Source organism: Protopterus annectens, chromosome 1.part1 (genome assembly GCF_019279795.1).
Source record: "Protopterus annectens isolate FY-2018-M chromosome 1.part1, PAN1.0, whole genome shotgun sequence".
Lineage (NCBI taxonomy): Eukaryota > Metazoa > Chordata > Ceratodontiformes > Protopteridae > Protopterus > Protopterus annectens.
This window is the reverse complement of record NC_056726.1, coordinates 425,751,565-425,776,199: the sequence shown is the minus strand read 5'-3', so window position 1 is coordinate 425,776,199 and position 24,635 is coordinate 425,751,565. Positions and strand designations below refer to the sequence as shown.

The 24,635-nt window shown below is 41.7% G+C and overlaps 1 protein-coding gene across 1 annotated transcript in view; it reads right to left on the bottom strand.

Annotated features, from left to right (window-relative positions):
- Positions 1 to 9,918: 9,918 nt before the first annotated feature.
- The window catches only part of PMM1 (phosphomannomutase 1), a 615,734-nt gene continuing 601,017 nt past the window's right edge, over positions 9,919 to 24,635 (bottom strand). The window contains exon 9 of the mRNA XM_044075615.1: positions 9,919 to 10,254. The gene's annotated coding sequence lies outside the window, so the exon portion shown is untranslated. The remainder of the gene's footprint in view (positions 10,255 to 24,635) is intronic.

Below are 24,635 nucleotides of genomic sequence, written 5' to 3'. Positions count from 1 at the left end.
TATTAAAGGAAATTTCCATCTTCACTTGCAGTTTAAACTACATTACAAGATATCCTTTCTTCTATGCATTTAAATAATTAAAGAAAATGACGGGAGTGGCTTTTTTGGGGAGTGACCTACCTGTGGGTGTGGCTTGTAGGGGTGTTTCATGAATATGACATGGGTGGGGCTTAAAGGGCACCAGAGCACTACTTCACCTAGGGTACCGTATCCGCTAAGGCAGGCCCTGATATCGAGCTGTTAATTGGCAGCAGACACTACTCAGCCAAACAGTTATTCATATTTTTCACATTACTAATTTGACTTCGGTATCTTTAAAACAACAAAAGGGACGTGCAGTTCGCAGAAAACATCACGTAAGAGGGTTTACACCCTTCACTAAAATAAGAATTGCAGCATCCAATTTGCAGTTGTACTAACTAAGCTTGTCAAGTCAGGCAGTAAAGCACACAGAGTAATACTACTGTCAGGGTCATGAGTACAGGCTCACAATTTTGACTCCATAATTTTCCTGTGTACGTTATTACAAGTCACTGTACCAGGCAGTGCTGTGTGCCCTTTTGGCAATATTGGACATCTTAGTCCAAGTTCTCCTAAATATTGCCACCTGAGATCCAAAAGCACATGTCATAGCGCTCTCCTCTTTGTGTAAATGTGTGTAGGCCCTACAAATTACTTAAGAGTACCTAAAATACATGTATCACATCACACAAACCCCTTTGCCATCAAATTGGTGACTGCTGCATCATGTTACACTGTCTCACACTGTGCATCAGACATTACTACATGTTCACACAAGTTACAGTGTGTCAAGGGTACCAGCCATCATCATCTGCACAGGTGACAGGGAGCACACTGTACAAAGGCTTAGACTATAAACACTGTTAGAGGGCATAACTACTACACAGGATTTTGAACATTGTGATTCCTGTGCCATGTCACCACCCACTTGCTTATCAGGCTCATGTCTAATAATGAATGCCTTCTCAGTCACTGTGCAAGAGTGTCTATGGAAACTGGTTCCTGCTAGTTACATAAGCTCAATGGATTTCTGGTTTACAGTACATACTTCATACATACAACGGCTTTGCTTAGTATGATTATTGCCTTTATTCCTGTGCATGGTCTGATCTAATTCAGTGCACTACTGCAACTAGCAGACTCTCTGTAATACCAAAGTGTATCAAACCAATATAATGATGCATTTACATGTATGAAAAAGTCCAGAACACACAAAACCATGCACGACCCACAATATACTTATCCTACGGGTGTGTCTGCATTCAGTGTGCCAAAATAAGGATACAAGATTTCCAATTAAATTAACTATGTGCATGAATGTTTGCTATAATGCACAGCAATTCATCAACTGCACGTCCACTAATTAGTAGCATTGATCTACCACTGCCTCTCATTTTAATGTTACAAGCAGTCCGTCCACCGATCATTGCGCTTCCCTTCCAATTACACATCAAATATTAATAATAGTGTCACACCGCCATGCTTTCAAGTCAGCAGACCATAACCTTTCAGTTTTCCTTCCCTTACAACATCTAACATAGCTGTGTGTCAAGCACGTCAAGTCACCAGACAATGACCATTGCAACTGTTAAGTGTTTCTATTATACCACCACTGAATGTAATCGACTGACTTCCATTGAACCCTCCCATTCCCACTCCTTTGCAAGTGCATCATGCAACAGACACAGTTTCAACAACCATCCCTCTCATGGGTCAGTCTGAATGTCCATCATCCTTGGTACAGCATGCCTCTGCAGTGTTCATGTCCAGCAATGTGCAGTGAGCTGAAACCTGTTCCAGCTGGTATTCCAGAATGCTGTTATCACTATATATTTTATCTTCACACTATAACCACTTTGAATATGGCAACCTAGAACCAATGCCACTCTTGCTCCAAAATAATTCCTTCACCATAAAGAAAACAATCATGTATAACACACTATCATGGCAGTTCCTTTCACTAACAAGTATGAGTATTGTCTACCTTTCAAACTCGCTTATGAGCTGTCATCTTTGCTTCAAGGGCTATCGTTATTAACTTAATCACACTTACCTTGGCTGTAATATTTCCTTTGTGCAATATTTACCATGAGTACTCTGCCGATACTTTCATTTCGTTCAGGTTATATTTCTTCAGTTGAGATCTCCACATTCACATCGCCTGTAAATGCACATCAAGAACACATACTGTTAGGTTACAGATAAAAACATCAAGAACACATACCGTCAGGTTACAAATAAAAACATCAAGAACACATACTGTTAGGTTACAGATAAAAACATCAAGAACACATACCGTCAGGTTACAGATAAAAACATCAAGAACACATACCGTCAGGTTACAGATAAAAACATCAAGAACACATATCGTCAGGTTACAGATAAAAGCATGAAGAACACATACTGTCAGGTTACAGATAAAAGCATCAAGAACACATACCGTCAGGTTACAGATAAAAACATCAAGAACACATACCGTCAGGTTACAGATAAAAACATCAAGAACACATACCGTCAGGTTACAGATAAAAACATCAAGAACACATACCGTCAGGTTACAGATAAAAACATCAAGAACACATACTGTTAGGTTACAGATAAAAACATCAAGAACACATACTGTTAGGTTACAGATAAAACATCAAGAACACATACCATCAGGTTACAGATAAAAACATCAAGAACACATACCGTCAGGTTACAGATAAATACATCAAGAACACATACTGTTAGGTTGCAGATAAAAACACTTATGTATGACTTAATCCTTACTTCTTGCATGCTGTAAAATCACCTGTGATACCCACCTTTGCTGTCAGCTCGGTAATTCTGGCATCCATGTCAAATACCATTTCCATCGTCACTTGGACGGTTCTCTCCAGCAATGTTCATGACAGCAAAGATTTCATTACCGGAAAATGGATCACCCAACTTTCACATCACCTTTTCTCAATTACCAGGACTCATAGATGAGAGAGAACCATTGAAAAAAATGACACCATTATATGCATACACACTTTACATGGATCACCTGTTTTACACCATTATATGCATACACACTTTACATGGATCACCTGTTTTACACCATTATATGCATACACACTTTACATGGATCACCTGTTTTACACCATTATATGCATACACACTTTACATGTATCACTTGTTGCTCTGTATATATTAATACCCACTCAGACAACTCATTTTCAGCTACTATACACTGACATGTCACCTGAAATATAACCGGTTGCATATCATTAGCTAAGGCCAGTCCCTATTTTTCTCACCCATACCACCCATGTTCAAAGCAATACAAGCCTTCACCATAAAAATGAGTAAAAGTGGATGAAAATCAAGACTAACTTCAGCTGATACAGTGCAAGTGACACAAATTGAATGTCCCATCCCATCCATTAACTTCATTAAACTTTCAAGCATGAGTTAACATCAGCTTCTGTCACTTTCAAAGGATATATAAAGCTTGAGGGACTCGACCACTTCACAAATTATCACTAGTAATGCTTCTTCCTACATTAGTTACTGTACTGAATCACACTATTCAGATTGCTCACTTCTGTCAGTCTCGCAGACTGTTTCTCACGTAATCTTTCAATAACTGCCCTGCCTACAATTTAGTGCACACGACACAAATTGAATGGCCCATCCCATCCAACAGCTACATTTAACTTTCATAAATGAGTTTGCATCTACTTCTGTATCTGCCTCACCATGACTGTCTCATTTACCAAAGAAATATGAAGCTTGACGCACTCTACCATTTCTCATATTTTCAATAGTGACGCTTCTACCAGGATTTTTTTCTGTAATGAGTGACAGTAGTTAGATAGGCCGCTGCTGTCAAAGTCTCGCTGACTATCTGACACTGTTTTGTACTTAATATGTACCAATGGCACTGCTTAAAAATTTGGCTCTTTTCACATATGCACATGACAAGCAACTTATCCTTAATTTACCCTGGACTCAGTTAGTTAGCAAATAGTCATAACTGTAAATTTTTTTACGTGTACCTTACGACTTACTGCGGAAGCGGGACTGTAACCATGCAATCACAGTATTTTTCTCTGGCCGCTCAGATCTAGCTATGTTTCTGGGCAGCTCTGGTACTTGCATTGGATCCACACTCAGACTACCTGTCTTGGCAGACACTACATTCATCATGAGGTCATAGATGTAGTCATACTTCCTACCTTCAAATATAGGCTTTGCTATCCACTCCTGCTTGGCTTTGGGATACACTATTCTGTGTCTCTTTTCACCAACTGGCCCGGAGCGACTATAGGGGCATCTAATAACTAAATGCTCTCTATTTTTGATTTGCATTGTGGTCCAAGACAGCTAACATTGTTCTTGCTTTCATGCCTGCATAGCTAAAGTGCTCTAACTTTGGACAGTAATGACACAGCAATGCATGGAATACCTCCAGATTGCCAGTATGACAAAACTTTGTCATCTGCTTCAGATCTTTTATAAACAATGTGTTACTTACAATCTTATGCAGTGCACTGTGGCAGTCCCCTCCTTCCTCTAGCCATTTCTTATCAGTCCCACGAGGGACTGGTATTTCATGTGGACATTTCACATATTTGGTTGCACCCCCCCCCAGCTATGTTGGTCAATCACATAATACTGGATCACCCTCACATGTTGCTGTACACCACCACAAGTGATTACAAATACTGCGGCACCATGGCAGTAAATCCTCTTGTCCTTTCTGTTTGGCAGCCAGCATCATTTTTTTTTGAATGCTTTTGCACATGTGCCAAATGTCAAACTGATGATCTATGTCAGTAAATGGAGTACGCATTAGTGATGCTATACCCCGATGCCTATCTGTTGCTACTACTGCGATACTCACACCCTTACTAATTGAATTTCTCATGCACCTCTCAAAACCTATCTTCTCAAGTCCCACTGATGCCACCCCTTCACAGACCTGCTCCACAGCAAAATCCAGTATGTATCCTGTGTCTAAATCCTTCATACTGTAGGTACAGTACTTAGCGGTAAATCCGGGACCGTCACAGCGTCCATCACCACCTAACCTTATCAGTCTCCCTTCAGCATCCTTCAACAGCTCCTTCTGCTGCTCGTGCCAATGGAATTGCACAACTGGGAAAAGATATTGACTCTGTATGTCATAGTATGTCGTCTTTCCAATTAATTCTACACCTAGGTAGGCACAAAACCTTGATATGTGTGCCTAAGTACTACCGCTGAACAGTACTGTGGCGGCACTCATTAGGTTGCCTGCTGGCATTCGACTAAGCAGTGGTTGGCTTTCCCAGCTTAGAATTTCATGACCATTAAAGCAGGACACTTTAACACAAACAAAAGTTCCAAGTATGGTTTTCTTCGCAATTTCACAGGCTGTTGCCCTGCACACTGGACATATAAGTTTCATCAACAAGTTATCGAGGCATGCCTCAAAAACAATTAATTTTTTTTGTCCAACAATGTCTTCCTCCTCTGACAATTCCTGGAATGAACCATCTGCCTCAGACTGAGACATGCTTATTGAGGATTCTCCCCAGTCTGGGTCTTCCAGATTCTCATTACCCATATTTGCTATACTTCCTTCAGACATACAATCCTCACTACTGTTGTCACTACACATGCTGCCTTCATTTTCTTCATGGACCTGCACTGCTTCAATGCAAGACTGTACCACTGAATGATGATTACTCGCACTCTCTACATTAGTATGACCTACATCCTCTTCAATGCAGGACTGTACCACTGAATGATGATTACTCGCACTGTCTACATTAGTATGACCTACGTCCTCTTCAATGCAGGACTGTACCACTGAATGATGATTACTCGCACTGTCTACATTAGTATGACCTACGTCCTCTTCTGTGCTTGGCTGCAAAGCATTTCTCGTCTGTGTGCATTTTTGACACCTTACTGTAATTGTGATCTACAAATGTTTGCACTACTATTTCTGGAAATTGAATAGCAACATTATGGCTTTGGATCAACTTTACTTCAGATGTGTTACTACTAGTTTCTGGTATATTTGTCTGTATTCCAACACTTACTGCAGTCAGCATATTTTGGGCCTGACAGGACTTGTTTTTCGACTTACCTGTTTTTCTGAATCTGCTAATCATTATGTCACTGTTGTCCACAATGACCTCTGTGCAGACTGGTCCAAGTTCTATCTCCACCTGTTTAGAATACGTAGTATAGTCATCCTTAGCAGTATATCTCAAAACTGATCGTCATACATTACAATTAGCATACACAATAAGGCCGAGTACATAAAACGCCTTGCAGCATTTTCATGCCTAAAAAAGAACCTTTTCACTGCCACAGGTCAGTGTAGGTATGTCGGATTGAATCATGACAATCATGTTACAAACTGATGTGCTGCGACAATAACTTGAGGGGCCATTCATGCTTGTAATGCTTGTGTTGTGGTGGCCATTTACAGATACATCACAAACACTAAGCCTTATAATAGATATCCGGAGTCACAGTCTTTCTAACGTGGTCATTCAAACACCTGCACTTCTGGTTGCATATCACACCTGATTTACAATTTCTACTTAAGCTTCCATACAGTGGTCTGCCATGTCCTCAGACTGACATTGTGACATACCAACCCAACAATTTCAAGAGAAACGCACCTGTGAAATTGCTACTGTAAATACATCGGACACATGCAGCTATGTTATACTTGTCCGTGCCATATCCCTTCATAATTTTAGCATACTGTCTGCTCTGTTTTCCGGGACAAGCTGACCATGGACAAAGTGCTACAATGATGGTCCCGGGTGGCAAGGGATGTAATCCAAAAGTCCACTGCAAAACCCGAAAGAGACTTGGGTGATTACTGAATCACTGTACACTGATATAATCTGCTATTTCACTGATGTACTAATTGGTACATATCACTTACATAAGTAGGATGTATGCCTGACTCCATGTACACACTGGTATTCTGCACAGTAATGTCCACCTGTGTTCCGTCACAGCGAACCCCATGCTCCAGTACTGATGCATGCTGCTATTAAGCCAAATGGAGAACAATTAAGAGTTAGACATTGATGTATGCATGGCTATCCTTTTATGTATACACACCCTTTAGTTTTGTAGAATGTGTCAGTGCCATTTGTTGATGTACCCTTTTCTACCAAAGTGGGCCATACTCAAAATCTTTTCCAAAGTTGTGTGAATTTGTACCCGGGATTGTACAACTTCCCCTTTCTAATATACATTACTTCTGCATGAGCTCTTCACACAAAAATAGTCCTACACACCCTCCTGTTTCCATCATCTCTACATGCAAAATTCCATTACAGGAAAGTGTTACTGACAAGACTCATCACCTTAACTTTTGGGTCATCAGAACATCCATCCTGTAAATGCACTTCTTATTAAGATTTAACTACTCATACTTCCAAGCTGGAGTCCAACTGATACTCACAGAGATGTACAACTGATAGTCAACTGTACCCTAGTCAGTCACATATCTATTTTTCCAATTATCTACTAATTAAATTTCTCACTATGAAATTTCTCGCTATCACTGCAGTACAAATGTAATAATGCATTGTACTGATGCCTTACTTATAAATCTTTCTGCAAAAATTTTAAAATGGAGTGCATAGGCTAATTTCAAGTGTACTTTTGCCTGATGCAACTGATTTGATTTACCTGCATATTACTGCTTCTGGCTGTCTCCTCCAAATGCTCTTGTACGAGCTGTGGTTCTGACAGCAGATCCTCCACAAGCTGCAAAATACAGGAGAACAACTTCATATACTACACTGTAACCTTTAATTGACCCAGTGATCTTGATGCACTTGCAAGTGCATCTACAACAGTAACATTTCTACACACAATTTAGGTCGCAAATACAAGTACAACAGTAATATTTGTGCACACCATTAATGTAGTACAAATACAATCAAATAGTTAAGAACCTTCTCTGTATCTCCACCTGACTTTAGACTACAGATAATGTTATGATATTTCACATGAACTTCAGTATGTAACTCACAAGTGACATCACCGTTAGAGTGACTATATACAAGCCTGGTATTGCTTAATGGTCTTTAAGCTTGCTTGCTCAATACTGGTCGTTGGACACTAGTGTCCTGACATCTTTTAATAGTAGTTGTTACTGTAAAAGCAGACATACCTTCGCATATTCCGATCAATACGTTGCACCGAAGTATTCCGTATGTGTTTTTGGGCAAAGTCAAACAGCGTTGGTAGTGCATTGGCCTTCAATATACGATGAGGTCTATATGGTTTCATGGAATCTGGCATCAATTCAAATCGATAGTCTAACTCAAACATGTCTTCTTCAAAGTGATGCGAGCACAGGTAATGCTTTGGGGGGTTGCTCACTATCTCCGCCTTAACAAATTCTCGAATGTCACCAACATCTGTTCCACATCAATGCACCCACACTGTGCACAGTTGTGCATTCCACGGAAAACGGTGGAATGACATACCTTCGGGCATGCGCCCTCTTCTGGTCTGGCAGCCATAGGCCAAACACTGTGGCATTCCGTCAAATCCTTGTGGAGAATACTGATTAACCTAATAAAAAAAATAAAAATTATTTATAAATCCATGCAGTTAGTGAATGAAAAGTTACACACAAATGTACTGTAATACACTAAATATTAGCTGCATCAAAGAACTTTAAACAAAATATATTTCAGTGCTTCAATTTTCTGTAAATAGAAATCAAAACTGATTGTTAGATGAGCTCATTTATACAAAAAAAGTTTAATGGCCCTGACTACACCTTCACAGAAACGTAAGATGTACTATGGCTGTATAACACTTATGTGGAATACACCCAGCCATGTACTCGCCACAAGGTCTACTTAAAATGTTACAAACCACAACTGCTTTTGCGGTGGTCAGTCTGGGTCTGTGTGTACCTGCCCACTTCATATCGCTCGCTCTTGAACAATAGCCCTTTGAAGCCATAGGTTTCAGTTAGCTACCTTCAGTAATCCTGCTTTAGTAATACAGCTGGACTAAGCCTATCTCAGTGATTTGGTCATAATCGCAGAGTAACTAAATGCCTTGGCAATTTTTTACTGGCCTGCATATAAAGCACCATAATTTCTAGCAGCCTGACTGACCATTACAACACACTCACACACCCTGAATTGTTAATACATTTGTACTACACATTGTGTCTACAATATTTCACATCCATGATCTGTCAGCCATGATTGACTTGTGTGTGCGTTCACATATTACAGCAAGGACAAGATCACAGTAGGCGATGACAATCATACTTCGCGACCTCCCATACCCCTTCTGTCAATCGGCGATAAATGCTCAGCAGTGCAGTATCGAGTCATCATACAATGCCAGTACAGATGTAACAATGATATTACAGTTGTCACGACTTGTGCCGGACTTCAGAACATATTGAAAATGTTCAATTTCCCTCACAGGTGTAGATCACAGTACACTCCACCATAAAATGGGTCTGGATTATGTCTATAGTGAATGTGTCATGTCCAATGCGACATTATGGACACGGACACATTTCCCATCAGTAGTGAACTTCATTGACTCAATACAGCAGTGTACTTAGGGAGGCATCAGCTATACAAGTCCCCAGTCTCAACTATTACCAGTATCGTCATGACCCAGAGCCATGGTCTGATAAGGCATTATTACCCATATCTAGGTTGGTGACATGATGTATGGCAGAACCATAATTGGCTCTATTGCGTACACTGCCATCAAGCATACCACACATTACCTACAATGCACAACTTGCATGCAATACACCCAAAGTCAGTATTTACATAGAAATATCACTAATCCATATTTACCTTTCCAGTACATCTGTTATTCACACAGTCTGCTTCAAATAATCGTAAGTCAAAACAATTTCCAAAGAATTCTAACTTTTATTGCCATAGACAAGCACATGACATGTTACACTTTCAGACATCCTTATAGCAGAGAAACATAATGCTCCAGTGTCCATTATAGACACTGAATAGTCATTCAACTTCCATTACACCAATGTATGTCAGTTACTCCGGGTATACCCAAAACCCTTCAAAAGGCAGGAAACCGACATATTCGTTGTCGTCTTCAGGAAATTTTTGTCGTGTACGTGACGCTACACATGCCAGAATTACAACTCTGTTCCTACGTCCCAGTCTTCGATTTTCAAAAATCCATAGCACATAAGCCCGGTATGCCACCATGCGGTACAACCTGTCAAATCACAACATCTATTATAGCAACTTACACCTCATCATGAATTCATCACAAGTATTACAAACCATTCTTTTCACATTTCTAGTTAGGACTATGACATGTTTGTGTGAGCTACCTGCAACAAACATTGGCCAACATACAACTCTTCAATATCACAGGAATCTAGATAACAGATAATATTTTCCAACCTGACCCTAATACCTCAGCGTTCGACTGCAGCATCAATTTTACACCTTTCTACATTAAGTTATCAATGTCTTACCACAAACTACTCATTTACCTATAATAGCTGGAAAGGAAGTCACCATGCTTTTCTCTGGCTATGAAAGTTAAACTGACATAATTGGTGTTGTTCTAAAAAGTAATGTTCATACAGTGCAAGGTAAGATATACCACCCACATAAATATCAGCTGAGAGGATTTATGTGCTGTAACAGCAACCATCTTTCGAATTAGACACGTTTCCCTAACCTATTGGTCCACTGTATGTTGCGTGATTGCCTTGTAATGTTGTGCATTGACCGCAGAATCAATTCCAGTACAAGTGGTGTTAGGCACGCCATTTCAAAGTCTGTGTGATCAATGATGCACACTGGCTGAACAGCGAGTTCAAGCTGAGCAATTTTAGCACGTGCGCGATGGGACGATACACGGCAGTAGCATTCACGTGGGGTATTCATTAAAATACACTTTTCACACGTGCACCAAGTCATGCTCTCAGTGTTCTCTTCATGTGCTTCTACATCACTGCTTCCACTGCTATCTCGGGGTCGTTTTGGTCTTCTTTCTCCCGGTGCATATTCGGGTTCAAAACTGAAAGGAACTGGACCGTGCATATTCATCCCGAACATCACGCCAAATAATTCTGTGAAGTGCAGAAAGCAACACATTGTCCAGTAAAACATGACATCAATCCAGTAGCAGAGCAGAGATGCATGGCATTTCCCAATTTCAATCACTGCGGAAGCATACCGCATTTTAAACATAAACAGGGATACATGACATGTGTAAGCTGATGAAACTTGTGACAAAAGTTTCATGTACTCTGCAAGTTTTACCATAGACAAGTAGACTTCATCTACACTGTGAATTCACATTTGGCTAATACATGTACTGACCGCACAGCACAATACAAATAGTTACAGTATCACTTTTACTTTGAAGCACAATTACCACTCAGAATATGAAGCACAATTACCACTCAGAAGATGATGGTGACACAGTCATATCCTTGTACTGCGGCTATAATCAATTTATTCCATTTGACAAAAACGTAACTTCATGGAGTCTATGATGGACTGGCAGAGATAGTAAATGGGTAGGGAAACCATGCTTTTTCTGAACAGAGTAGGTGATGCTAAGCATCAAATGTTTATGTACGGCTGAGTAGGCAATAACGGAGGAAAAGCATGCAGTGATGTCATATGCCAGTTATGGATGTCTGACATACATGCCAAGCAGAAAAAAAAATTAAAAAAAAAAAAAAGAAGGAAACATTTACTTAACCGTGCATCAGGACATTTACCTGTACTCTGACATTCACCTATAGTTAACCTATGCAACAGTTCCAGGTATTCGCCGCATTGATTTCCTGTCAAGCAGAGTTAATAACATCATAACTAGTAGTGTTAGTCCCAGAACAACATATACCACCTTATAACCCATTTGGTTAGCAGCATTCAGGGTAGCTCTTGACAGATTTCGGAGTCAACTGAATGCCGCCAGTTACTAATGGAAAGGCCCATTCAGAAACTCTGTTGGCCGGATGCATTGATTCCAGTGTTCAATTTCCCTAACAAAAGTGATGATCAGCGAGTACTGGCTGTAAACATAGGGGATGTGTAGTCCACCATTTACCAGGAAGCATATTTAAATTGATAGAAATAGTAGGTGTGCTATCCACAACAGTCACGGCATACAAAAAACAGAGGCAAATTGGGTCATATACAAACGATTTCTGCTCTAGTGGAAGCAATACACTCACTTGGCCAGTAAATGTTCAACACATGCCATGCAGTATATATTTGTTAGTAAGGTCAATGCAATACCCATGGTACATATTCATCTTCACCCCTCAAATGGCAACAGAGCTTTCCTTGCCCCTACCACATTAGCCATGACAACTGAGATAGACCCAAGAGTACATTCAGTGTTTTTTATATTACACTTGTTATCAAGCCTGTGGCTATGTCACATTGCTGTGTACTGACCTATGGACTGACTACTTGTGTCACTACAGACAAACACATACAATAACCAGTCAAACAAATTTTCTTGCGTGCTTGGTCAGCACATTTATTTACAAACAAGGACAACTGTGCACCCTTGTTTTCGCAAATAGTACAGACTCTCTCAAATGACATATAAATATATCAGGTCCACTGTCACTAAGGTGAACACGGTCAAACCGGTATAACTCTGGCAACCTAGCATTTATAGCAGTATGGTGAATCACAGATCCTTTGCACAGCTCCATTTGTCCCCAAATGAAGCTATTGTGTAGTCTTCTAATTTTTTCAATGGGAGTTATCATAAAGAATGTGAGCAACGGTAAAAAACACACATCTTGGGAGCAGCATGATGTAGTACTTGACCCTCAAAGACATATGCATGTGGTGTTGTAGCTTGGAAGCAATTTTAGAGATAGCTTCAGATCTGTTATGCAGACTGCATTTTAATAAGTCAATTTGACATTTTTCTAGATTATTATCTTTTACCCAGCAGCAGCAGTCGTCCCTCCTGTAGTAACCCCCCCCTGCCACCACTGGTGGACGAAAGCATATTTGAGGGAATTCCTAAATTACAATGGCCTGGAGAAACTCTCATTTACCCCCACTAGAGGTAGGAAAATCTTCACCGGGTCATTATCAACAGGGGTGACCCTTGCTCTACAGCAGTAGTCTACTCCTGCTTGGTCAGATCCAGCCACACACCCTTGAACCTATGAACCTATAAACCGTACACATCTTGCTACTTTTTCTCCTCACACATACTTCACTAATACTATTGCGCTATATAGCCCTTTCCACTAAAATTGTACATACATACACTGACATACACACACATACATATACATTTATTACACTAAGCAACTTTAAAATACATAAATACTGATATACACACAAGTATTGGATATGTACATACATGCTCATAAATAAGCAGACCCAAACAGAGGCAGCTAGAAAAAAATTTCAGACATATATCTTGACAAGCATATCTTGAAACGTATTATATATGGTACTTGTACTAAAAGTACAGTATATCTAAATATGTGTAGCTGGCTCTCTCTCTGTCTCTTTCTTTCTCTCTCTCTATGTGGTGGTGCTCTGATAGAAAAAAAAAAAGCATTTAGATGCATTGAAGTTTAAACCTGTCAATAAATTGTTTGACACATTCACCCCTTTTTTAAGCCGAGACACACAACTATCAACCCCACATGAATCATAAAGGACTGAGTACCACAAAGCCATTTAGGAAGGTGAGAGAGGTCTTTCATGTGTAAATACTCACCTGTACACAGACAACAATAGAGCCAATATTACTCTGAATAGGACTGAATAGCAGAGACAGACAATTATGAAGCCACGCTGACTCACAAAGGGTTGAATACCAGGATGGCAGTTAGGAGGGTGAGAGAAGCCTTTCATGTGGAAATACTCGACTGGAGACAGAAAACTCTAAAGAAAGGAGGATTATTTTGCTATTGTTCACTTCAAATCACAACACAGTAGGGGTTAAAGGAGAGCTAACACCTCTGGAAGTCTTACATTTGCAGCTTAGTTAAATGGTAATATGTAGAAAAAGCTTGACAATGCTGCTTAATGGGTTTTGAAAAGTCCTTCACAGCAGGAAATTACAGCAAAGTCCAGAGGATGCCTATGTGTCAGCAGACAGTGGCCTAGCAGGTGTCCATCACTGAAGCTTGAGACTAAATGTCATTTGAAATTCTTTAATGATATGCATGATAAAAGGTAAATTGCAGTAACAACAGAAGGGGTTGAAGGAGAGGTAACACCTCTTCAGAATGTTGCATACGCAGGTTAGGGATAAATGGTAATGAGTAGTAAATGCTTTCTAAGCTGATAAATGATTTTGGAATAAAACTGTGGTGGTGGTGCTGCGGTAGCATTGTCGCCTCATAGCAAGATGTTGTCCCGTTCGATTCTCAGCTAGAGCGTCTTTTGTGTGGAGGCATATGTGAATGGGGCATGCCTTCGTTGAAGGTTGAGCGTCAGGGCTGATAACCCGGTACGTAAAAATCCACTACCAATCATTAGCAGACCGGAGTTCCGCTGTGGCGACCCCTAACCGGGAAAAGCCGAAAGACACAAACAATTTCACAGCAAGTCCAGAAGATGCCTGTGTCTGCAGACTGTGACTCATCTTCTAACTCAAACCCTGCCACAATCCACCTGGTGATCTAGGTCCTACCTTCCTCAAGCTATCTGAAGACAGCCTTCCCTATATCTGTACTTATAAAGAGATCCATGCAGGAAATATATTTCTTTTCCATGTGGCGTTTTGCCTTCATCATTCCCCTCCACAAAGGTGGAAATAATACTGACAGCACAAACTTGAGGCCTATTGCCATCCTTCCTTCTCTGCCAGATAATATACCGTACAACTTAAAAAACAGCAATACGTACAGCCCATTGCAACCTATTTAACTTGAATTTTGTAACAGGCTATATCCCTGAGGCCTGAAGGACAGCCAGCATAATGCCCATACATAAGGGGGGGGGGTCCAACCACCAACCCCACATATTACAGACCCATCAGTCTAAGCAGCCTTGCTCATAAAGCCTTGGAATGGATCATTCTGACCTTATAAATCTAGTCATTGAGAATCAATTAACTATACCCACAACAATTTGGTTATGTTACAGGTCGGTTTTGCCTTCTTGATCTTATAAATTTCTTGCAAGGGTAACTGAAGCATTTGATGGTGGTAGTGTGGTATACATACCTACACCTGGTAAAGCTTTCCAGACTATTCTTCAAGCAGACATCGTTGACGGACTGGTGAACTTCATGTAGCATTGTGGATAGCAAACTGATTGTTGGGACAGAACACATCATCAAAGTTGCAAGTGCCAACTTAGAAAGTAAAAATGTCCCAAGCTAGGTTCTGCAAGGTCTAGTATTGGTCCCTCTTCTCTTCTAAAGTTAGATCTCTGACCAACAATCCTATATCCTAAGTATCTAGTTCACTTAGCACTTTATAACTAGGGATTGTTATTCCAGCATCCACTGATATGAAGGTACTCAATGGTGGGCTAGGCTTTGCAACCAATTTCTGTAAGGACAATGACCTCACACTTAATGTCCAAAATGTAGTTTAGTCCATTATGGTAAAATAAATAATTCCACACTATACCACATATATGGTATCCTCCTTAAGATCCATAGTGATGGCTCCCAATCCTTTGGTTATCATGTTTCCACTGTGGTTGGAAAATCCTTCTACCTGCCCAAACTGACAATGAAGGCCATTTCATTCAAATCAAAAAAAATGTCTCATTTTCCCTGTCCCATTTGAATATAATGCTTCCTTTACATTAAAATCATATACCTCAGAATTCAGCTGTGTGCTTATTTGGAGCAGTAATCAGTCTTTTAGCATTTTGTTTGCTTATTCATGACAGAAAAAAATATTTTCTTTCAACCCACTGACCTAGTCTTTGTAATCCCTACGTGTATTTCAGGTGCTATTACAATGCATTTCTTCTGGAGTTATTTTGATATAATCACTATACTGTCCTTTATTCAACTTTCCTCAGTTTAAGGTACTGGTCAGAACTCATTAAATGTCTGAGTAGTATGCTGATTGCACCAGTCCTGGAAATGGTCACAAGCAGAAAGACCCAGTTTAGTAGCAATTGATAGGCTTGGGTTATGCTCCTGTGCAGTAAGCCCAACTATGCAACAAGATATGTGCAACTGTATACATAATAACATGCAAATGAAATAGGATAGTAAAGAGTTCCTCATTATATTAAAAGCAATTCAGACGGAACATACTTGTGATCCATAGTTGCCTGTAGAGGAAGTTGTTCAGCTCTGTGTACCTGATTATAAAAGGGCAGATCACACCAAAATGTTGCAAGACCTCCAAGGCAGAAATGCACTTGACCACCACAACACAGCACCAACGACATGACACATAGCTCACCTACAAAGTACGCCCCTCAATCTTAACCCTTAGTGCAAAACATCTTGCTCAATACACTAATCATAGGTGACTCAATAGCGAGGCGCACTCATGTCCCACTCACTAAGTTGAATAAGGAGAATGTAACAGTCAGCTGGGGTGTATATTAGAGCCCTAGCATTCACTGACACACAGGTTAAAACTGCCCTATCCAACATCAAGAATACAGCTTCAGTGGGACAGGACAGTGTCCCAGGCTGTGTCTTACATGAGCTCCTGAATGAACTAAGCCCTCACCTAAACACACTGTTCAAACTCAGCCTCTCTACAGGCTATGTACCCATTGAGTGGCACACAGCTACAGTCCTCCCGCTCCACAAAGGAGCCACAACGGACCACGGTAACTATCGCCCTATAAGCCTGACTAGCCTAACCTGCAAGGCTATGGAGTGCATCATCATGGAACTCATTAACAGAGACATTGGGAACCTCAAAACATTAGATCCTACCCAGTTTGGCTTTGTTAACGGCAGATCATGCCTCCTAAACCTGGTGGACTTTGAGACAGTTACCAAGGATTTAGACAAGGGAAAGGAGGTCCACACAGCCTACCTAGACCTCGCAAAGTCTTTAGACACCATCCCCCATTCTGTTATTATAGACAACCTCACCAGACTGAACCTAATCCCATATGTCACGAGATGGATTGCCAATAGGCTCACAGATAGAACCCACACGGTGAGAGTTGCAGGCTCTAGGTCCAACTGTAAACCGGTTACAAGTGGCATCCACCACGGCTCAGTGCTGGGACCCCTCCTTTTTGGTATATACTTGTCATAGGTACAGGCAAGCACAGGAGGACTATGGCTGACCAAGTTTGCAGACGACTACAAACTGGGGGCCAAAATTGTCTCTCCAGCTGATATAGACATCCTCCAGAATGGTCTCACTGAGACGGATACCCAGTGTCAAACTCATGGCCTCAAGCTAAATGCCAAAAAGTGCATAGTCATCCCCTTTGGAAAAAACAAAGTACCTGAGAACTACCACATACGTAGTAGTCCCCTAATACAGAAAATATAATAAGGGATCTGGGGACCCAAGTAGATAGTAATCTCTCCTTTGATAATGATATTGCCAAGGTGGTTAGAAAATCCTTCTATGTGGCCCACCTAATCACAAAAGGGTTCACATCTAGAACAAAAGAGGTTATTGTGCCCCTCTACTCATCATAGGTTCATAGGTTCATACTAGGCTATCTGCCCGAGGGCATTTATAAGCCTAGCCCATAGTTTTATGGCTTAAGCCACCCCTTTTGTATGGGGAACTATACCCATTATTTTGCTGTGCCTCTGTCTAGCAGTGACACTGAGGTAATCCCTGGAGTATATCTGCGATCTCCCATCCATTGGTCAAGATTTCTCTTGAACAAGGCCAGCGAGGTGCTCTGCCTCACATATACCGGGATTTTATTCCACAGCATAGGGAGTCTTTGGGTGATGAATCTATCCCTCCAGCACATCCTATTTATAGCCGTGTCGAGGTTTAAGTCTCCCGCTCTTGTGGCTCTGATGGATCTAGATTTTTTGAGGTGAAGCATATTCATCAACTCTGGGTTTGACATGGCCTTGTATGTCAGGCAAAGGTCACCTCTGAGCAAGCGGTGGCGACTGAATAGAGCTGGAGTTCTTTCAGTCGGGCAGCATAGGACAGATTTTTGAGACCCTTTATCCTTTTGGTGAGGAACTTTTGTGGCCTCTCCAGCTGCTGCAAGTGTCGGGTCAGATACATTCGAATGGGGCATTGTACTCAATCATTGGTCTGATGAGTGATGAGTATAGGGAGACTATGACCTCCCTTGATCTAGATGTGAATCCCTTCATGATGAGGTGGGCAATGTAGAAGGTCTTCCTAACTACTTTAGCTACATGGGTGTCGAATGACAGGCTACTGTCAACCTGGGTCCCCAGGTCCCTGATAACTTCTTCTGTGCTCAGAGGATTACCACTTATATGGTAGCTAGGGGTAACCTTGTTTTTCCCGAAGGGTATGACTATGCATTTTTTGGCATTTAACTTTAGGCCATGGCTCTGGCACCAGTCATCCATTTCTGTGAGACACTTCTGAAGGATATCTGTGTCAGATGTGTTTTCGACTACGGCGCCCAGTTTGCAGTCATCTGCAAACTTTGTCAGCCATAACCCTCCTGTGTTTGCTTGTACTTTAGAAAAGTAGATGCCAAACAAGAGTGGGCCCAGGACTGAGCCCTGTGGGACACCACTTGTGACAGGCTTTGAGTCTGACATGGCGCCAGCAACTCTGACCCTGTGGGTTCTGTCACTCAGCCAGTTTGCAACCCATCTTGTGATGTATGGGTTAACATTTAAGCTGATGAGTTTTTCAATGATACCCGAGTGGGGTATTGTATCGAAGGCCTTCGCCAGATCGAGGTAGGCTGTATGGACTGCCTTTCCCTCATCAATGGCTTTGGTGACTGTTTCGAAAAAGTCAACCAAGTTTAAAAGGCATGATCTGCCTTTGACAAAGCCAAACTGGGTTGGATCCAAAGTCTGCAAGTCTCCTATGTCTTTATTTATGAGATCCATTATGATCCTCTCCATAGCTTTGCAGATAAGGCTTGTCAAGCTAATGGGCCGTTAATTTCCAGGGTCTGTGGAGGCACCGCCTTTGTGAAGTGAGACCACAGTCGCAGTGCGCCACTCCCTGGGTACGTATCCAGAGGTGAGACTATGATTAAACAGCTGTCCTAGCTGTGGGTTTAATTCCTCATTGAGTTCGTGGAGCACACAGCCTGGGACACCATCAGGTCCCATGGATGCTGTGTTTTTTGCTTTGGAGAGAGCAGTTCTCACTTGGGCGTTTGAGATGTTTGGGGGGCTGCAACCATTTGGTATAGATATCTCTCCTTTTGTGGGGGGGGGAGAAGTTTGCACTGAACCTGTCAGCCAGTATGTTGGCAATGTCTGTAGGATCAGTAATCTTCACATCATTTTGAACTAGTTCTGAGCATATCTGGGAGTTTCCTCCCAGGTTTCTAACATAGCTAAAGAAGGCCTTATGATTGTCCTTTGAGTCTTTAGCTATTTTTCTCTCAAAATTTGCTTTGGATGATTTTATGAGAGCTCTTAGTTTTTTACTTATAGTGATCAAGTGTGTCTTACCTTTTAAGGATTTTGCTCTATCTTGTAGTAGCTTCCTCCTTTTGTTGTAGAGTTTGTTTATGGCTGGGGTCCACCAGACTGGAAGCTTGCCCTTGGTACAAAGAGTCTTTGTTTTGCTTGGGATTGCCTTATCCATGCAGTGCTGCAGGTGCTGGTAGAAGGCATTTGTAAGTGATTCAGCGGTTTGAGTACTGTTATCCACCGGCTCGGGGGCCTTAAAGGAAACCACACTAGTCTTTAGAAGTGTGAAGTCGGCTTTTGAGAAGTTTTTTACTGTGGTCTTTTTTATTTCAGGTGGGGGTGGGATGAGGACCTCCAGCAAGATTAGTTTGTGATCTGATCTCACCAGTGAGGGGTATACTTCCAGTGTTGAACATTGTGCTCCCATGTTCGTGATGATGAGATCAAGTATGTTTTCTCCTCTTGTGGGGATGGTGACTAGTTGTTCCATGGCATTTGAGTTTATGAATTCCAGGAACGTTTGGGCTAGGGTGTTTGGGCTTGAGTAGTGTTCCCAGTCTATATTAGGGTAATTGAAGTCACCTAGTATGATGGTGTTTGGAGATACATTTATCCCTTCCAGTGTTTTCAGGAAAGCCATGTGAGGTTCCTGAGTTTGTGAGGGTGGCCTGTAACATGCTACAATTTGCAGAGCAGTCTTGCCTATGGTTAATTGCACCTGGATGGTCTCCGATGCATCGTGCGTTGCCACCAGTCTTGAGGTGTGGGTGTCCTTGATGAATATGGATACCCCCCCCTCCTTTCTTGGTATTGTCCGGATTCATCAGAGTACAATGCCCCATTTGGGATATACCTTACAAGACACCTGCAACAGCTGGGAAGACCACAGAAGTATCTCACCAAGAGGATTACTGGCCTCAAACAGATGCCCTATGCAGCCCAAATGAAGAAACTACAGCTGTACTCAGTTGCATACCGCTTACTCAGAGGTGATCTGATGAACAGAGGCACAGGGAACTAATGGCTCTGCTGGACAGAGGCACACGTAGGCGTAAAACTTCGACAACGTGATATTGACCTGTCAACTGTGCCATAATCCGACACATAACACATGAACTCAGGGCATTCCAGAACAAGTACAAGTAAGACTATGACCCTAGCCCTGAACAGCATCCTACAGTCACCCAGAATGATAACACAGTACAAGCAGAAAATGATTGACTTCAACAATTGGCTAAGTTTCTGGTGTCATTCTAAGGGGATCCATTATCTGTCTGGTTGGGATGACATGATTGACAGACCTCGATGCTTTGCCAGAGATGGCTTACATCTGTCACCTCTGGGTTTCTGGGTACTGCCTAAGGCTCTTGCCACCCCTATACTGATTTTTTAAGCAGTGTTCCAAAGACCAAAGTACCACCGTAGCAGCTATAAATAAATGCAATCTATAGGTCATGCTGCCCAGTGATAGAAGTCTAAATCTCAAGATGCACTTGATCGAAGCACTCCTCCAAATGGAGAACATAGTCATTGGTGCTGTAACGGCACCCTGGTTTAAAGTAGCAGAAAGCACCCCTACACTCCCAGGCTATAACTCATTCCACACTTTTCGGCCCCAGAACATGGACTGAAGCTCCAAAGGTGGTGGTGTCTCCATATTCATAAAGGATATGCACACCTCCATACTAGTAGCCCAGCATAACACATCTGAGATATTTCAGGTACAACTAACATTGAGTAAGATGGCAATTCAAGTCATAGCCTGCTATAGGTCCCCAACCATTACCCAAGACTCTCATTCCATGTTCCTAAGCAACCTTTGAAACTATTATGGTCCAACCCAACACTCTCATACTAGGTGTCTCCAACTACACCTCCAGCAACTGGGAAAACCACTCCTGTACCAATAAACTGGCCCAACACTTCATGGGATCCATCAATTCCAATGCCCTAGACCAGCTCACTCTTACCCACATTAGAGTAAGCAAAATCCTTGACCCGGTTATCACTAATATGGGCAACCATTGCTCTACACCAATAGTCAATTCTTCCCTGGTTAGATCTGACCACAAACTCATCACCATGGAAATCCACATCTCATCCACACCCCCTCAAAGGTAATCGCCTTGAAAGACTGCACCAAAGCTGATTTTGGGCTCCTAAAAACAGAAGTGGCTAACTTCATGGCACCCATGCCAATGGAAAATAGATGCATGATTGCCGAATCATAAACCAATGCATTGTACAAAGACATAAATAAATGCATGGAACTAGCCATACCTAACAGAACCAAGACGCTCTTCTCCAAAAAAAGGAAGATAATCTGGTGGTCTCTTGCCATTAATAAACTACAACAAAAGGAAAGAAACTGCTGCAGAACAAGGTGAAGCCCCAGTACTGGATAAAACTCCCTTATTAGACTCAATAAAAATTTGAGATCCCTCCTCAAAATCTCTAAAGCCACCTATGAAGGCAGAATTGCGTCGGACACTAAAAACAACCACAAAGCCTTCTATAGTTGTATCAAAAATCTCCACGGCAATATCCAGATTTGCTGTGAGTTACTGCACAATGGTACCTTCTATACTGAGCCAACACATATTGCCAACATACTGGCAGGAGACTATTATGGTCAACCATGGTTAGTTCCTCTGACAAGTACTGACATGTCTGGTAAGTATATTCAGTCCACTGTCAGCCTGAATTCACTTATGGTAATGAGCAAATAATGGCATGCAAACACAGTGAGTAGCAATGCACATTGCACCATGTATGCAATGAGCAAATAACTTCATGCAAAACTACCTCCCAACCTCTTTGTTCTAGAAATCTGCACAAAGACAAAAATGATGGGGACAAAGGTCCAAAAATTGGGATACACCTTAAATATTGCTCTTATAAACTTACAAGGTTGCCAGAATAACAGGTTATGCATGAGCATGCATTCTGTAAAGGGTATGAAGTCTGAAACTCAAATGTCTGCCATTATTTAGTGACTTTGGTTGTCAATGATTTTTCAGAAAACCACAAATTTTATAAAAAGCAGACCAAAAATATGACAACAATCTGAACATTCTGAAAAAATCTAGACAGTTGAAATGTATGCATGCAAATAAAGATGTATACTCTAATGAAGCAGTAATGCTAAGCAAAGGCATACTGTCAAACAGTGTTGTGATCTGTTGCATCTGAAAGATCTTATGGACCAGCCCGATCAAGTCTACATGAGCATAAAGCACATGGGAAATGTCTGCATCTTACACAGAAATAATGCTAAGAGTTACAGCAGGAACCACTCAGCAGCATCTACTACAGTTACTATTACTTATGACCATCAGTTTGTGGCTGGCAGTGTGATGGGGCAGATAGCAGTGATGACAATGGTACAGGCACATCAATTCAATGCAACATGGTACATGTGGAGACATGAAATATGATAGAACATGTCTGGCCTGCTGAAGGCATGCTTTTACTGCCTGGGTACATGTTGTGGGCACTGCAGTACCCTGCATGGTATTGCTGTGGTAGATCAAACCCACATGCCATAGGCAATGGAAGCTATAGTGAAGATATCTGCAGGGGCAGCAAGACGAAACATGAAGACTCCCTCTAAGAGTGATAGTTGTAAGATGCAGTGACACAAGTGAAGCAGCTACATCTAGTCTAGAACTATGGATCATGATGAGCATGCAATGAGAGTGCAGTGTCACACAGAGCAGGCATGATACATGTGATGATGACAGGCATTGCCAAGCAGTCCATGGTCGGGTCACACTGGGTATCAGGCATCACAGTATTTACTGCACAGGTCTGAGGATGTGCTGGATCTCAGCTGTTATCATGTGCATGTGTGACAAGGGATGCAATGAAACATGGCTATTAGCACAAATTGAGGGTAGGGGGGCATATCACTGGTGGTGCAGAAGGCAGTCTGGTGATGAAGAAACAGTCTGTGTCAGGGAGCACATTCTCTTGTGATCGCTATGGGGTACTAGACATCTGAAAGTTCGACTGCAGAATCCTACACTAAGACACTGTACGAGCACATCCACTCATGCATGAATTGTGCCATCCCAAATAGAACCAAGATGCTCTTCTCCAGAAAAAGGAAGCCAATCTGGTGGTCCCCTGCTATAAACAAACTATACAACAGAAGGAAGAAACTGCTGCAGAAAAGAGGAAAATCCCAGGATGCAAAAAACTCCCTCACCAGCCTCAGTAAGAAGCTGAAATCGCTAATAAAATCCTCAAAAGCTAGTTCCAAAAATAAAATTGCCAAAGATTCCAAAGACAACCACAAGGCATTCTATAGTTATGTCAAGAATCTAAATGGCAATGCTCAGATGTGCTCTGAGCTACAGCAGAATGGCATTAAATATACTGATCAAGGATACTGAAATATATCCTGGCAGATCGATTTAGTGCCAACGTCACCCTCCTCTCACCCCCTAAAGGGCCCATCTCAATACCAAAAGATTGCCAAATTCCAGTAATCACAGCCATACAAGTAGAAACCGCACTCTCCAAAGCTACAAATACAGCATCCATGGGACCAGATGACATCCCAGGCTGTGTACTATACGAACTACAAAATGAACTGGCACCTCACTTGTGTCATGTTTAATCATAGCCTCACTGCAGGCTTCATGCCCACTGAGTGGTGCACAGCTACAGTTATCCCACTCTACAAGGGGGGGGGGTCTGCCTTGGATCCCGGGAACTACCGTCCCATCAGTCTGACAAGCCTGATCTGCAAGGGCATGGAACTCAATATCATGGACCTTATAAACAAAGACATTGGCAACCTTCAAACACTGGACCCCACCCAGTTTGGGTTTGTGAAGGGCCGATCTTGTCTCCTGAATCTGATTGACTTCCTCGAATCAGTCTCCAGAGCTGTGGACGAGGGTAAGGCGGTCCACACAGCCTATCTGGACCTCGCCAAGGCCTTCGACACTGTCCCCCACTCTGGAATCATAGATAAACTTACTAAGCTGGGCATAAATCTCTATGTCACTCGATGGGTTGCCAACTGGCTTACTGACAGAACCCAGACTGTAAAAGTAGCCGACTCCAAATCCAGC